This window comes from Peromyscus maniculatus, chromosome 16, assembly GCF_049852395.1.
Source record: "Peromyscus maniculatus bairdii isolate BWxNUB_F1_BW_parent chromosome 16, HU_Pman_BW_mat_3.1, whole genome shotgun sequence".
Lineage (NCBI taxonomy): Eukaryota > Metazoa > Chordata > Mammalia > Rodentia > Cricetidae > Peromyscus > Peromyscus maniculatus.
Genome location: NC_134867.1, coordinates 66,125,105 through 66,142,132, shown reverse-complemented (window position 1 = coordinate 66,142,132; position 17,028 = coordinate 66,125,105).

The window sequence follows — 17,028 nt, the reverse complement described above, 5'->3', positions numbered from 1 at the left end:
GCGTTCCTTGAGCCTTGGTGAGGGAAATCACCAACACGTCCCTCTTTACTTGTGGGAATGTTTGAAAAATGTTTTTATGAAATGTTTTAGTTGTACAAAATAACAGTTTTACAGGACATTTTCATACACCTATCCTTGCCCCTTGGTCATATTCTCACCAGCCAATTACCTGCCACCATCTCTCCTGCCCCCTTCTCACTGGTCCACTTCCTCATTTAAAGTCGTCCCCCTCTTCTTTATACCTCTCATACACAAACAGAAGGATGCATGCACACACACATATATACACACCCACACACACTCACACACAAACACTCTCTCTCTCTCTCTATATATATATATATATATATATATATATATATATATGTTATATATATATGATATATATATATATATATGGATATATACGAGGAAATATATAAAAATTTGCCCCCTTCCCCATCATCCTCCCTTTTTGCCTCCTCCCATCCCTGGGTATGTCTAAACACAAATAAAGTTTGTTTTATTGTTGAAGCTGTAACTGTATACGGTGCTGTTCCCACATTCTCTATTCCTCCTGTACCTCGCACAACCTTCTCCCAGATGATGCTCCAGACAGTGCCTCTCTAGGGCCATACAGACAGCACCTGCAAGTATCTTCCCATCACAGCCCTTCTGCCAAGTCCTGATATCCACAAAATGACGTTGAGGCTATAGATCCAGAGGAGCACCCAGGCAACATTGAGAGAGAGAGAGAGAGAGAGAGAGAGAGAGAGAGAGAGAGAGGGAGGGAGGGAGGGAGGGAGGGAGGGAGGGAGGGAGGGAGGGAGGGAGGGAGGGAGGGGGAGGGGGAGGGGGAGGGAGAGGGAGAGGGAGAGGGAGAGGGAGAGGGAGAGGGAGAGGGAGAGGGAGAGGGAGAGGGAGAGGGAGAGGGAGAGACAGCCTGGACGGAAAGCCACCATCATCTTTATGGAGACAGGGTAACATTCTTCCAAAAGTTTGCAAATGAAATAGAGTAAGAAGCAATGTGGGAGAGGAGAGGAGGAAGAATGAACACAGACCATAAAGGCTGAGAGGGAAAACAGCTCTGCCCAGGTAGCCTGAAGGAGCTCAGCTGTGCCATGTGACAGTGCCGTCCACGGGCAGCCGTCCAGCAGCCAGTGAGGAGCAGAGGTGACAGCTGTCGAATGGGAGTCCCAAACAAGCTCAGGACTTTTGGCAAGTGGCTGGCTGCTGCTTGAGAGGTTTGTTACACGTGACAAAGTGACATCCAAGACTCTTAAAGGCAACAGTGTGCTCAACTTGGCACAGAACTGGGGCAGTCCTGGTCCTGATGCCAGGAGAAGTCATTAAACGGCAGCCATGGATACAGCCCTGTGGAGGAGCCAGGGCCCAGCTCTCAGTGCCCTCAGAGGTAGCCAAGGAAGGGGCTGCAGAGGCAGGAAGCCAGTGTATCGGTTCTAAAATCCCTGAGAAATGTGAGGCAACTCAACTCCATCCATACATCTGCTCTGTGTGAACCTCACTGGCCATTTTCAATGTGGCCCAGCAACAAGAACAGGCCTCTGTCTCTCAGGAGACAGGAAGAGGCGAGACCTGACATTTCTAGGATCTCCTGAGTTCAGTGCAGTTCCAGAGGGATCAACAGAGTCAAGATAACATGGCCTGTCTGCTGCAGAGCAAGTGTCAAGAGGGAACAGCTCAGGGAGACTCGGGATACAGTTATTTTAGATATTCACTGACCATCCTTGTTCTGCATGATGGGATACCTACACAATCTACACAATCCAGTATGTAGGCCATCAGTGGAGGCTGTGACCTGCCTGGGCCAGTGACTTTGAGATGTCCTTCAATTTTAATTGATACAAATCGAATCAGTCTCACATGGTTCAGTATACCACATCAGATAACAGATGGCTCTGAAGCCATCACTTTACAAACTTTCAGGTCAACATGTGTATTTGTGGAACCTAAAGAAGGGAAATGGCACCATCATGTCAAGATGACTTGAATGTCAGGAAGTGCTAACAAAAATGGAAGATCATGCACGCTGCGAGTATGGACCACATTCAATTAGTTTTGCAACTCTCCTGACACCAGACGATATACTTCCTGAGAATTTTGTCTATCCATTGATTGGCCAGAATTCAGAAACTTGAGAATTTCTGAGGTGTGCTAGCGTTGTCATTGTGGTAAGAGGTCTCTTGATGACCTGAGCTGACTATCTGCTTCCTGCTTTCATAGCCCCGATGGGAAGAGGGTCTTCTTCCAAGGCCAAACAAATGGCTCTGCATCCCAGGACAGCAGGATCAGTGAGCTGAAGGGATGCAGCAAGTTTATCATCACATTATCATCAAAGTCTTCTGCTTTGAACTCACGAAGGCTGAATGTTAGTCATATACTGCTCTGTAACAAATTTGCTAGATTTTAATAGTTTGGACAACAAATATTGACCATATCATGCAATTTCTGGAAGCCAAGAATCTTGGAGTAGCTTTGCCAGATAGGTTCTGGTCCAAAGAGTTTCATGGGGCTGTAGAATCGAAGGCTTGCCAGGGTAGGAGGAACCACTGCCAGACGGGCTCACTGCCATGCTGTTAGAAGGCTTTTCCCTAGGGATGAGAGAGCATCATCCAGACATGGAACTTGGCAAGAGACCCAAGTGTCAGAGAAAAGAGAAGCCATAATGTATCTGCAGCCTAACCTGGCAACTCCACAAACCCCTTCTGCCACGTTCAGTGGCCACACAGACCAACCTGAACAGACTCTGATGGGAGGCGAACACTAGGTAGCAGGACCACCTGGGGTCACCTTGGGGACAAGGCTTTTCTCGTAAATCCATTCTGGTTGCTGAGCTTAACCTTTCTCCATTTCAAACGCAGTCCAAGTTTGGTGTATCACATCTCATTGGAACACGTGAATTCATGCCCGCAAGGGGAAATCCCTGCCAGCCCGCTCTCTGGCCACTTCCTGGAACTGTGACTCTCTTGCTCAGCTTCTGCCCAAATTCAGTACCTGCCTGGCTGCTACATCTGGCAATTCCCCTTTTCAAGGTCTTGCTTATGGGTGTTTGAAGATGGTGACCAAGAGTGGAGAACACTCTATTTACTGGTTCCTCGTCCCACAAGACAGGTGGCAGATGCTGGGAGATGATGTGTGCCACAAGGCACCAAGAGAACCAAGCCAGAGAATCCCACGTATGAGGTTTGTTCTTGTTGTCTAATTTGCCCCTGCAGGAAGGTCTCATGGAATTATCCAACAAGCCCTAACTGAGACCTCTCACATTCCAAACATTGCAGGAGGCCAGCAAGAGTAGCTCTCAAAGAGTCATGGTTCCACCCTCCAGTTTTAATGAAGTTGAATTGTATTAAGTTAAAGGAGGTTGTCTCCCATTTAAGTGACACTCCTAAAACCAGTGTCTTCTCACAGCCTTCTCATGCTTGGAAACATGAGTCAGCACTTTACCCTCGTTTGGGTGATTCACCCCAATAGTTCTTCAATAGACAGCAAAAAAAAAAAAAAGACATTGAAGGGGCCAATGGTGGAAACATTAGTTTCCATCATTAGCTGAAACCAAAATCAGAATTTCTCCTTGTTAATTCTCAGCCAGTGTCACAAAGTCAAGGATTTGAGTTTTCCACTGCTCTGCAAATGTCTCCAAAGTCCTCAAGAGCCCCAGAGAGTTTAGGTTCTAAGTTTACAAATAAGTCTTGGTAAGGAGGTATGTTTATAAATAAAGAATTAACATATAGTGGGGTCAGCTATTCTTATACATGATTTGGTGTCACTGAGGGGAGGTGGGTATGTGGAATATGGTCGGTAGCTGGTGGGGGCTAGGGTGCCACAGTCATGTGAAACAAAGAAAACTTTAGTCTGAAAGCTCTGGGGATCCAACAGTAGCTTCATATATGGCCTAGTGATCTGGATTATACAGGAAGCCCCACGGCACACTGTAAAGCTGGCTTGCAACTGGCTAGCATCATGCTGTCCACAGGCACAGAGCTTTCTGAATGGCCCTTCGGCCCCTCAGGTTTGTAGAGAGAACATGGTATCAGCTAGGAGCAGCCAGCTTCCCACACACTGGGATCCATGAGAGAAGTCACCAGAAACCCACAGGGCTATCTCCATTGTACTTCACAGGCTCACCTCACAGCCAAGAGACGAGATTTCTTAGGAGATCGGGGCCTTTGCCCTCTCTTCCCCTCTTCCCCTATGGTACTTAGCAGTCCCCTTGGAATTCACCAGGGAGCCTTGCCTGCCTGTTGGGTGTAGTCTCACTGAAATGTGTCTTCCCTCTGTGCTCCTTCAGTGAGGCACCCACATGGGCATGCTGCTGCCAACTTCACATGATGGCACAGACAATGTGACAGATGCAGACACAGCAGATGAGACACGTCAGAAGGCAGCCCCTTCCCAAGCCCATAGCGGCAGGGACAGTCCCCCTCATCCACAGCAAAGACAGCATTTGCCATAGAATGTCAAGTAACTGCCCAACACCACTCCCATGGGGCACCCCAGAACCAATGGCAGATTCCCTGGCTGAGAATGACATCCACCAATACCGTGTGTCCAAGTCGAAGTGGATATGGTCTCTGTGGAGTATGGCCAAGAGCCCAGAGCTAACCCACCAGGTGCACTGGGGTGGGAGCATTATCATTCTGCCACAGGTTCTGGAGTCCTGGAATTCCAAGAAAATGCACACAGGTCTCCAGTTACAACGCCCTGTGTTGCCTGTGCAGGTGAATTACTGCAGATGAGACAGAGCAGGGAAGACTGGACCATTGGAAATGCTCAAAGAAAAGCGAATGTCTACATGGAAATGATAGATGAGAGCTGAATGCTGTGCTCCTGGACTGGCTGGTCCCCTGTGACACATGAACACTGACCTCAGAGGATGGCACTTTCTAGCACATCACTAATGGAATGTGGGCTTCTCGTATTAAAATCTAGAGATTAAAAACAGAGCTAGTCAGTACTCTCTGGATACATACCTAAGGGAGATGAAGTCAGTCTGTGGGAGGGACACCTGCATTCCCATGTGCAATGTGGCACTGAGTAAGAGCCAAGATACGCAGTCAACCTGAATGCCCTCCCTCCAATGGGTGAGCCCATAAAGACAAAGTAATGCATTTATGCCATGTAGCATTATTGAGCCATAAAAAAAAGCAATCATGTCATCTGTAGTAGTATAGACAGAACTGGAGTTCATTATAGTAAGTGAAATAGGGCAGGCATGGGAAAATCAGTGCTTCAAGTCTCACTCACTTGTGGAACATGGACACACACACACACACACACACACACACACACAGAGTGGGGGGGAGCGAAACAGTGGTTACTGGGGGAATCACACAGCAGGAGCCTTCTGGTGAGCAAGCCCAAAGATCTCATGGACCACACAAGCACTGGCGGCCATTATGTGTATACATTATGTATATACATTATGTATATACATTATGTATATGGCAGTCTGCTTTACTCCCATCACCAGTTTACTGCCCATATGCATCCCATAATTCCATGCCATAAGCCTCAGTTGCATGAGATCAACCCCTTGTTTAAAGAGCAAGAATGGGTGCATTCTTGAGCACAGAGAGCTGTGGATGAGGCCATGAAGATACACAGCATGCCAGGAAACCACAGAGCTCTTTACAAGGGTGACCTTCACTGGAGGGAAGGCTGGCTGTGCCCTCCTACCTGACAAGAAAGCTACCTCAAAAGGAAAAAGGTTGTGCCAGCTCTGGAAGTTGCTGGAGCCTCCCTTCCTGTATCCCGTTACCTCATGGCCTCTTATCTCATACCCATTATGAAAGATTCCACAGCTCGTGCCAAACGAAGCACTGGCCAAGATGTGCACCCCTTCTGATGCAAGGATCCTCCTTGAAAGACCTGAACACCTCTTGGGGACTTTCCTGCTTGCCTCATGCCTTCCTGCTGCCTCCACATGCTCCTCAGATCTGTTTTCAGATCTCCTCGAGTTCACCGGAATAACGGTCACATGTCACAGGTCTGCAGATTACCTGAAGATGGGTATGTTTTCAACCATTCTAGACATATCCTTAGTACCTAACATTGTGATAGTTACATTGTTCTCAGCTTTATAGCTCACATACAGGCTTCTTGGTGTGGTGGGCATTTTGCTCAGTTTTGTTCCTTCTCAAAGATCCTATCTCACCATCTCCCTTCCTACAAAGAAAGACACCCAGAGCACAGACAGCGCCATGATGCCAAAGGGTCCATGCACATCCCACAAATTATGACTCTTCCTTCTGTCTGGTTTGCAGATTTTGTTTAATCCTGCTTGTATGGCTATGATTGCTATTGGTGGAAAACATCAACCCAAATGAAAAACCAAAGCACAAAAGATTTTTCTTTTGACACCTTTAGGTTTTCTTACCACAGCTACAGAGAAGCCATCACCCAAGGGAAGCCAGCCTTATGTGAGGAAGGAAGGAAGGGACAGGAACTAGTGAACCTCACTCCCCACCAGCCTGGACCCATCACAAAGTTTCTCTTGCCTGCACAGATTCTTCTGTACAGGTTCACTAGCAAAGCACGCCTTTTCTGCACCACGGTGCCTGGACCGTTCATTACATTAATGTTGCTTCCTTTAGCTGTGTGGCTCCCCATTGAGTTGTTCATTACAAAAAAAAAAGTTTTATAGGCCCTACTGCATGCGGACATGATGCTAGATACCTTGATAATACAGCCATAGAGAGACTAGCTGTGGCATTATAGGGCCCTGCTGCTCACAGCACGCTGTACTTCATCTGTGGACTTCCATAAATCAGTCTTGGGCTTCCCCCTAGTCTCACTGAGCCAATCTTCACTTTAACAGGACACCAGGGAACTAGTTGCCATTAAAGTTTGAGAAGAGCTGCCTGAGGGAGGGGACCACAGATGCACACACATAACAGATAATCCGCTGTAGATGCCACTGACAGAATTGCAATGAGTATAGCAGATGGCATTTACTAGATGCTCGCTGTGCCCTGACCTCTACCTCAGGCAGCCAGAAGTTTCATTATTCCCATTTCCAGATAAGGAAAACTGAGACTTCAACAGCTCATGCAGCTGAAGTAAGAAGTGCAGACTCAAGTAGGATTTGTTTGAAGCCACTAAGCCGAAGCCTAGTGGGGTGTCAAGGTCAATGCTGCCACAGTCTGTGGGAAGGTCCGCCAGCTGAAGCCCGCACACCCTGAACACCTGCAACTAGTGTGACTTGGGGACCAACTATCTCTATCAATAGGGCTGCTCTCTACTTCCCCCCCATAGCCACCCTAATCACTTGAGTCCCCCAAGAATGCTGATCAAGCATGTCCACAGGAAAGCTACATGGGGGCCAAAGAGCCAGAGATATAGAAAAAAACAAATCGAAGAACATACCCTAAGCAGACAGCTGTCAGTCTCGCCCTGCAATAGGAACTCTGTATTTTAACCTTACCGGTTCCTCTCAAACCTCTGTTTAGCAGGGTAAACAGTTTTCAGCACAGTACTTACCATGCAAAGAAATGAACAGTGAGCCAATGAGGTGAGACCCCTGAAGATTCAAAGCTCCTTGGTAGAGAGAGAAGGGCGGAAGGGAGAGAAGGGACGAACAACAAGGCCTGTCTCTAGAGAGAGCACCTGGGTCCTGAGTCCCAGCAGAGCAGGTGTTCCCATGTGATGAGCAGGTGCAGCCAGATGGCCTAGGCCTGGCCAAGCCTCCAGCCAGATGGAGTGCTTGTTCAGGGGAAGGAGAGGGAGTGCCAGCCCTCAGGGGATCCCTGCTGACCAGCCAGCCCCTCTTGCAGGCTCACATCTGCATGGGCTTTAATGACTTGTGAAAAGGAGGAGGCTCAGAGACCTCACTCTTGGCAAGCATGTCTGTGGGTACCACCAGCTCTCTAATTCAGCTGTTCAGCTGCAAGAAACTGTTAATCCAAGTGGCTTTGCAGGTACAAGCAAGTTCATTAGTTCACGTTTGCAATTACTGCACCCCGAACCTATGGGTTTTTATCACAAATGCAAATATTTTCCATGAAAGAAGTTTCTATTTATATATTAAACATTTATGTTTACACTCTGTTGATGAGAAATTCTAAAATATACATTTTCACAATACACCATTCTGTGGTATTTTCTACGTAGCTGGGGTACAGGAGCAGCCACCTCGTTTGTACCATAGAGCACATAATACCATACACCTTTGTCTTCTTTTTGTTTTTTAAAGATTTACTTACTCTTATTTTGTGTTTGGGTGTTTTGCCTGTGTATGTCTGTGAACCATGTGCGTGCCTGGTGTAAAACTGACGGTGTTGCATCGCTTGGAACTAGAATTACAGAGGGCTATTAGCTGCTGTGTGGGTGCTGGGAATCAAACCTGGGTCCTCGGGAGAGCAGTCAGTGCTCTTAACCATTGAGCCATCTCTCCAGCCTGTCTTCCATTGCCCTTGTTGTTCATGATTTGTTTTTTAATAAATACAGATTTTGTTTAATCCTGCTTGTATGGCTATGATTGCTTTTGGTGGAAAACATCAACCCAAATTAAAAACTAAAGCACAAAAGATTTTTCTTTTGACACCTTTAGGTTTTCTTACCTAAAGAGGTTTTCTTACAGCTAGAGAGAAGCCATCACCCAAGGGAAGCCAGCCTTATGTGAGGAAGGAAGGAAGGAAGGAAGGAAGGGACAGGAACTAGTGAACCTCACTCCCCACCAGCCTGGACCCACCACAAAGTTTCTCTATGAAAACTCTCCCAAAAGTAAGATTTCCCCAGGCATTAACTACTTCACTTACACCAACATATTTTTACTCGACTTCTATGAACTGTACTTCTACCAACGAAATGGGGGACATATAAAATAGAGAGTATCTGTGGCTCTTCTCAGAGAAACAGCATCCTACAGATGATCCTTATTCCACCACATAATCCAGTTCTATGAGAATATGCAAGTTGACACTAACGCTAAAGACCATTTCTATAGCCAACTGTGATAACATGTGCCTCTAGTCCCAGCACTCAGGAGTCAGAGGCAGGCAGATCTCTGAGTTCAAGGCCAGCATAGTCTACATATCAAGTTCAGGCCAGCCAGGACTAAATAGTGAGACCCTCTCTCAAAACAAAACAAATAAACAAAAAGAGCACTGATGTAGTCCTATAATTTCTAAGCAGGAATTGAACCAGTCACTAAGGCCAGTTCTCTATTCAGAAATAAGGTTATACACAGTAAGCCTTTATGTCATCGTATCTGTTTACATAGTGACTGCTACATGTTAAGGTAGTTTACTGGACTGCAAGTCTGATTTCTTTTACATCTAGACTTCTTTAGACTTGGAGAAAGGTCTTTAAAAGTGAGAAGCTAACTAGTCACTACTGTTAATTTACAGCTACTGAAATAATCACCGGGTGAGTATGAATTATAGAAAGAGCCCAATTGTACATCCCACTTGACTTGAATGGAAATAGCTCACAAATGTGACCCTCTATCCCATAAACAGGCAATCAATCACAGGTAACGCTAATCCAAAGGCAACCCAGCTGGGACCCTCAAGGTCTTTGTTTGCTGGAAGTGACATGAAGAAGCCCCCAAACCACCTAGTAACTTCTGAATAACCTGAGACTGGCTTGTAAGAAGAAGGCTAGGAAGAAACCTCAAAGATTCCTGGTACTCTGTGCTCTTTCCCTTCATGAGAAGGTACTCTAGTGTAGAAGAAAATACCTTAGGGACAAAGTGCTTCCTTGTGGAACCCAAGCACAATTGTAGCCTAACCAATGCTGCCCTTAGGAAATGAGATAATTGGCTGAAACTAGACATAGACCTTGAGAATAGAAGAGAATACCTGAGTGTTGAATCATTAAAATAACCTCAATGTTATTGATTAATTTGCAAATATTTATTGAGATTCTTGTGTTAGAAAAATTGACAAATTATCCATCAAAGTATAAGATTCAGTCTCTGTTCTCTGTTAAGTGTTCTATAAGTTCTTGAATGTAAGAGGGAGCTGTAAATATACAAATTCATTTTACACCTTACAGTAACATTCAAGTTACAAATGAGTGGGTTAAACTAGCTGCAGAAACTGCTCAAAGGAGAAAAATCAACTGGGATCTCTGGTCAGCAATAGCTCTACAAGGACAACAAGGACAGTGAGTACAAGGGGTCTCGGGAGAAATGAAAAGGGGCTGCAAAGATAGCTTCGTCAGCAAAGTATTTCCCTGTAGGCATGAGAACTCGAGCTCAATCCCCAGGTAAAATTCCGACATGGTATCTTAGAGTTTCTATTACTCTGAAGAGACACCATAACCACAGCAACTCTTAAAAAGGAACACATTTAATTGGGTGGCTTACAGTTCAAAGGTTCAGTCCATTATCATCATAGTGGGATATGCAGGAAGACACAGTGCTGGAGAAGAAGCTGAGAGTCCTCCACCTTGTTCCTTAGGTAACAAGAAGTGGTCTTTTGTGCTGGGTGTGGCTTTAGTATATATGAGACCTCAAAGCCCACCCCCACAGTGACACTTCCTCCAACAATGCCACACCTCCTAGTAGTGCCACTCCCTATGACCTTATAGGAGCCAATTACATTCGAACTACCCCACATGGTCACACACTTGTAAGCTCAGCATGAGGGAGGCAAAGACAACACAGATCCCTGCATGGGTCTTACTGGACAGCCAGCCTAACATAATCACAAAGTCCCAAGCCAATAAAAGACCATGTCTCAAGAACAAGATGGGCAGCACCTGAGGAATGACACCTGAGGCTGGCCACAGAGAGAGAGAGAGAGAGAGAGAGAGAGAGAGAGAGAGAGAGAGAGAGAGAGAGAGAGAGAAGAGGGAGGAGGTAAATATGAGAGTAGAGCTCATTTCCCATGATTGTGGTCTCATCTGTCAAGAGTCCAGTTGGAAAAAAAAAAAAAGCTGGGCGGTGGTGGCACACACCTTTAATCACAGCACTGGGGAGGCAGAGGCAGGAGGATCTTTGTGAGTTCGAGGCCAGCTTGGGCTACAGAGTGAGTTCCAGGAAAGGTTCCAAAGCTACACAGAGAAACCCTGTCTCAAAAAACAAAAACAAAAAAAGTCCAGAAGACAAAGGATTCACCCTTGGGTTTTTCTTCAGTGCAAGGTACGTCTACTAACCATCACTTCCCAACTAGCCCCAAGAGACTCAGTAGTCTACAATGAAATGAAATGAAGGACTGAACCTGTCCAGGTGTCCTGAGCCCCAAACTGTCCCTCCTCAATGCTGTCAGGAAGATAACAGGATAGAGAATAAACACCTTGGCTGAGCCTGATGACCAGGCCTTCCTCCGGGGCCACTGACCATCCTGTGGTACAGGGCCTCACAGACAGTAACCTGCTATTAATTTTGAAGATCCAGTGAACTTGAGTGATGAACTGATGCCACTCACAGCATAGAGAAGTGTGTTTAGTAGACCCAGGAAGATACAGGTTCTTTTTATTAGCATGTACCAATAAAAATCCTTCCGAGTTGAAATTTAAACAATGGCTTATGGGCATCTGAAATGAAGAGACTAGCTGCCGTTAGAGATCGAAGTCTGGGATTCAGGTAGAACCAGGGCCCAGGTGCTCCTCAAGGTTTTCTTGGGGGCTGAACTCACTGGATCCTATTACCATCAGCCTTTTCTGAAGCATCGGGCATCTTTGTCCTGGGGCAAATCATGTTCCTGACCCTAAGGAACTTCATTGTCAAGTTCCGGTTTGCAGCTTCAGGTCCCTTTAGAAAAGACAGCACCTTATGTTTAGCATCTGAGAGTAATACATGGCTCCCAGCACTTTTAAAACATTTCATTAATAAAATACATACTATAGTTTGGTAAGGATATTATTGTTTGCAATATTGCAATCATATTGTCATGTGATCGATCTGGAAAACTCTAGAGGATTCACTAAAAACTGCTCCAATTTGGAGAACACAGGAAAGGGGTGCCATGCCTGCCTTAAAGAGAACTAACTCACAACAATAAGCAAGTGCTTGGCTCCTAATCTTGGGAGAGTCAAAAGATAAAGGAACATAGGAAGCCAACAAGCAAAGAGCAGGCAGGCAGGGTGTGGGCTGAGAGGTATATAGGGCAGGCTGGAGTGCAAGCGTGCTCAGACCAATGGGGACGCAAGGGATAGTTTCGGACAGGAACAGCATGGCCTGCCACGTTATCTCAAGATCTTGTGGCTCCTGAGGAGAAACGGGGTGAGTGGGGCAGAAGGGGTGGCTGCCCACTGAGAACTCTGGTGGAAACTCGGAGGGGACTTCTGAGTCAGAAGGAGCTGGTAGGCTTCTGATGTATGGGAGATGGGGACCCGATGTGGTGGGCCAGTCATGAAAGAAAGAGAGGCACGAATTCTGGGGAGATTTTTATCAATGGGATCCGATAGATAAATTTAACACTCAGCAGTCTTGGAACAGGCAGAATCAGCATGGGTATCTGGGGTCATTTGGTTGTCTGCCTCTGGTCTAAGGTATGCTCACATGAAATCCCTTTTGTAAGGAGCTACACAACAGTGATTGGAGATTTTTAAATGTCCTCTGCCTTGTACCCACACAGCTTCTCTCACGGTACAAAGCTGATTGGGACCACAGCGGGAGGGACCTCAGCAGACCTGGTTACAGCTGCTCTTCTCTACCGGCTCCTTCGCCTCTCTCTGCCCCTCCCCCTCACCGGCTCCTCCCTTCATTCCCGATCCTTCGGCAACTCTCCGTGGCCCGCTGTCCTTCAGCTGGACTCTCCCTTGCTGGCTCTTCTAGGAGGCCACTTCCTCCCTGGTTTCTGCCTTACCCTCCTGCCTACTGCAGCCATGGCCCAGCGTCTGCAGATGCCTAGAGCCTGATGAATGCCTGTGTGTGTGTGTGTGTGTGTGTATCCTCTTTGTTTCAGCAACTTCAGACATGAAATTGCCCACCTCGTCCGTCCTTCCTCTGCCTTCCAGTGACCTTTTATGGGGAAAGGCCCCACAGATTCCAGCATTTCCTGCTCCTGTTTGGAGCGGCCTGCATGGCAGCGACCCATGGGGCCATTCTGTCAGCCCAGGCGTTTAATTAACTAATTACAACCTGCTGACTTGCATGCCCAGATCGCTGTGCTCAGAGGGCAGCTTCTTCCAAATCATTATTACAAGCCCACATACATCTGATAGGTCTTCCCTGAGGGGATGGGGTGGTAATTGGTGCTTCCAACAGGAGGTTCTTGCAGATCATCAGAGCTGAGACCGAGTGTCACCATCTGCCAGTGTTTGTCTCTGGCCCCACCCCACATCTCACAGTGTGACAAGGCTACAGCTGTAGTGCAGGGGACTGAAGGACACCGGGAAGAGCTGCCCTGACAGACCTGCCTGGAGTACAATTCTCTCCCGCTGTGCTCCACAACCAGGGCTGGGAAAATGAGCTGATGAGAATCAAAATAACCTCCCAAGGATGACCTGGCCAGAAGAAGGCTGGCTGGATTTCTAATTAGGGCATAAGACAAAAACCTGCCCAGGTCACGGCTCTCTGTTCCCTGAGAGGCACAAGACTGGAAAACCCCTGGGCCTCACCCAGATGTGGGGCCCAGACATGCAGGTTTGCCATGGTGGTGCCTGCTAGGGAGTGATGGGGACAGGCTCCCCAGTCCTAGAACCTTGACACAGTAAGCTCCCAAGAAGTCCATGGGTCACCCTCTCTCATCTGCACTGAGGGACACCAGCATAAACTGAAGGGCCTCCAAGGTATCCAGGAAGGCACCTGCCATAGCAAACTGATGCTTTCTGTGCTCTGCAGCCTCAAAGTCCAAAAAGGTCTCCTGGGCTACAATTCAGGTGTCGACAGAGCTATGGGAAGAAGCAGCACTTTGGCTTTTGTTTTCCAGCTCCCGGCACTCCTGAGCCTGCTAGTAACCCTGTTCCTCTATTTCCTGAGCTATTAATGGTTATCGAGTCTCTGTCATCCCCACTCCCCAATACTAAGGACAGAATCTAGGGCCTGGTAAATGCCAGGAAAGCTCTCTATACTGAGTTACAGGCTAGCCCAAGACCAAGTCTTCCTGACATGGAATCTCAGTTAGGTATTTCAAGCCCTATGGTGAAGATGGGCTTGCCTCAGCAGGTCCTGAAACTAAGGACAGGTGATTGACCATAGCAGGCCCATATGCTTGTATCTTCTTTTTCAGGTAAACAAACATACGCAAGATCTGACTGAAATGTGAGTGTCTGGTGGACTGTTGTTCTTCCAAACACACACACACACACACACACACACACACAGCCTTTCCTGTGGCTGGCCTAGGGACACAGGCAGTGTGGTGCCAGGGATACCGATGCCAGGGATACTGACAGATTTTCTAGCAGTTACAAGGAGGTGTGCATTTCTTAGGCTAACATACTGAGTGATAAGTCAAAACATACATTTTAGCTTTAAAGAGAAAGTTGTTGTTCTTTCTCAATTTGATTCTTGCTAATTTACAAACAATGAGAGAAAATTTATTTTGGTGCGGTTTTATGAGTCCTAGTGCGTGTGTCTGGACTCATGTAACCGTGCCAGCCTTGCAGGAGAGTCTGAAGCGCGCCCGCATTACCATGTGGATTACCTGCTGAGTCGACAACCCACTGCCATTCTCCTACGTGAGTTCTCCTTCTTAATAAACTGTCTCTAGTTATGACCACGTGCCCTTGGTCCAGTTCACGAAGTATCTGAGGACTTGGATAAGCTCCCGGAACATCCCAGTAGGTTTCTTCTGGACTCAAATCTTGTCTGTGGATTTTAGTTGTGGCAAAGTCCAATTCACCAAACTCTTTATGGCTTGTGCTTCTCGTGCTGAACCCTGATATTCTGCCCACCCGGGCCCTCTCTGGTTCCCTTTATGCCCCATTCTGTCTGCAATACACAGAGTGTCACACACTTTGCTCTCATGCATCCTGCACATTTTTTAAGAAATTAAGAAAGCAGCCTCTTTTGCCTACCCTAATGTCACCATTCCCTTTGCTTTTCTGTCAGTCCTGCCTGAAGAATTTCTATACTTCATAAAACACAAATCTACTGGAGATAAATTGCCTTTGCTTCTCTTAATCTGGGAACATATTTTGTCTTCCTTGGTAATGGATAGATACTTTTGCTGGATACAAAATGTAAGGCTGCCAGTGTGTGCCGTGTGCCCCCCTCCTGTCTGAGGACTGCAATCCTGTTGCAGCACCTCCCAGGGAACCCCGACCGTGTGCGGCACCTCCCAGGGAACCCCGACCCTGTGCAGCACCTCCCAGGGAACCCCGACCCTGTGCAGCACCTCCCAGAGAACCCCGACCCTGTGCAGCACCTCCCAGGGAACCCCAACCCTGTGCAGGGAACCCCGACCCTGTGCAGCACCTCCCAGGGAACCCCGACCCTGTGCAGGGAACCCCGACCCTGTGCAGGGAACCCCGACCATGTGCAGCACCTCCCAGGGAACCCCAACCGTGTGCAGCACTTCCCAGGGAACCCCGACCGTGTGCAGCACCTCCCAGGGAACCCCGACCATGTGCAGCACCTCCCAGGGAACCCCGATTCTGTGCAGCACCTCCCAGGGAACCCCGATTCTGTGCAGCACCTCCCAGGGAACCCCGGCCCTGTGCAGCACCTCCCAGGGAACCCCGGCCCTGTGCAGCACCTCCCAGGGAACCCCGACTCTGTGCAGCACCTCCCAGGGAACCCCGACTCTGTGCAGCACCTCCCAGGGAACCCCGACCCTGTGCAGCTCCTCCCAGGGAACTCTAAACCATGCTGTAACATAACTTAAAGTTTATCTTGTTTCAGAAAGAATGAGAAATGGGGGAGGAGAGAGGAAGAAAGGAAAGAAGGAAGGTTGGGGGGAAGGAGGAAGGGAGGAAAGGAGGGAGGGAAGGAAGGAGACAGGGAAGGAGGGAGGGAGGGAGGGAGGGAGGGAGGGAGGGAGGGAAAGATGGGTAGAGGGCAGAAGAGAAGGAGGAAAGAAGGGAGAGAAGAGGAAGCTGAAAGGAAGGAAGGAAGGAAGGAAGGAAGGAAGGAAGGAAGGAAGGAAGGAAGGAAGGAAGGAAGGAAGGAGTATATATAACAAAGAGAGAGAGAGAAGGGAAGGGAGGAAGAAAGAATGAAGGAAAGGATGGATATGTATAAAACACTTATGGAAAAGAGCCCTAGGTCTAGGCAATGGGCTTGGCTGCTGAAAGTTTACTTCTGACTAGTCAGGAGCCAGGGTCAGCAGGGCCTTCTTCCTGGAAAGTTGCTTAAGATGAACAGCGTTTGTTTCCTGTGTAGTTTCTCCCTAAGTTTCCAACATTCTGCTTGCCTTCAAGAATATCTACTGGTCCACCTGTCCAGGGAGATTTTGTCCAGCTCCATGAAAGGATGTTGCCCACAAGTGAGGCTCTCACAGACTGCCCAGCCCTGGGGTCTCTCCTGCACCCCTGCTTCTGTACCCACTTGGATATGAATGGACACTGTGGTAAGAGTAGCCACATGCCCTTTATTTTGCTTATAAAGAGCTTGAATGACTGCACAATTTTCCAGGCCAAACCACCAAGTCACCCATGAGGCTGCTTTTGCCTTGCCTTTACCGTAACTTCTACCTCTGGTCCATCATCCCTAGTCCTAAAATACATCCTCAAAGTCCTTACTCGGCTCATAGTCACTTCTGTCCTGCCTGGTCGTCCTCATCTGTGCCCTCATCACCTTTGGCTGCTGTGGGCCATTAAAGTATAAAGAGGTTGGATGTGGCTTTGCATGTGCCAAGCCCTGGGTCAACCCCCAGCACTGCCAAAACAAAGAAAGAACATATAGTTGCAGATACATCTTCCATTCCTGGGCTTCCCTGGCTTCCCTGTGCCATGGAATAGCCATATCTGTCCAGCTAGGGCAACCCTTACCTGTCACCTCCTATCTCGGAAGCTGAAACCCCACCCCCCATCCCTCAGGCTTATCCACTAAGAGTGCCTGGAGCAACCTAGTGTCCGGTCCTCAGCCTCAGCCTGATTCTGGCACAGTTAGTGCTAAGTAAATAAATGAGAATGGGGGGGGGGGAGGGGGGGGTGAATGAAGGGCACAGGGAAGTTGCAAGCTTGTGGCCAATG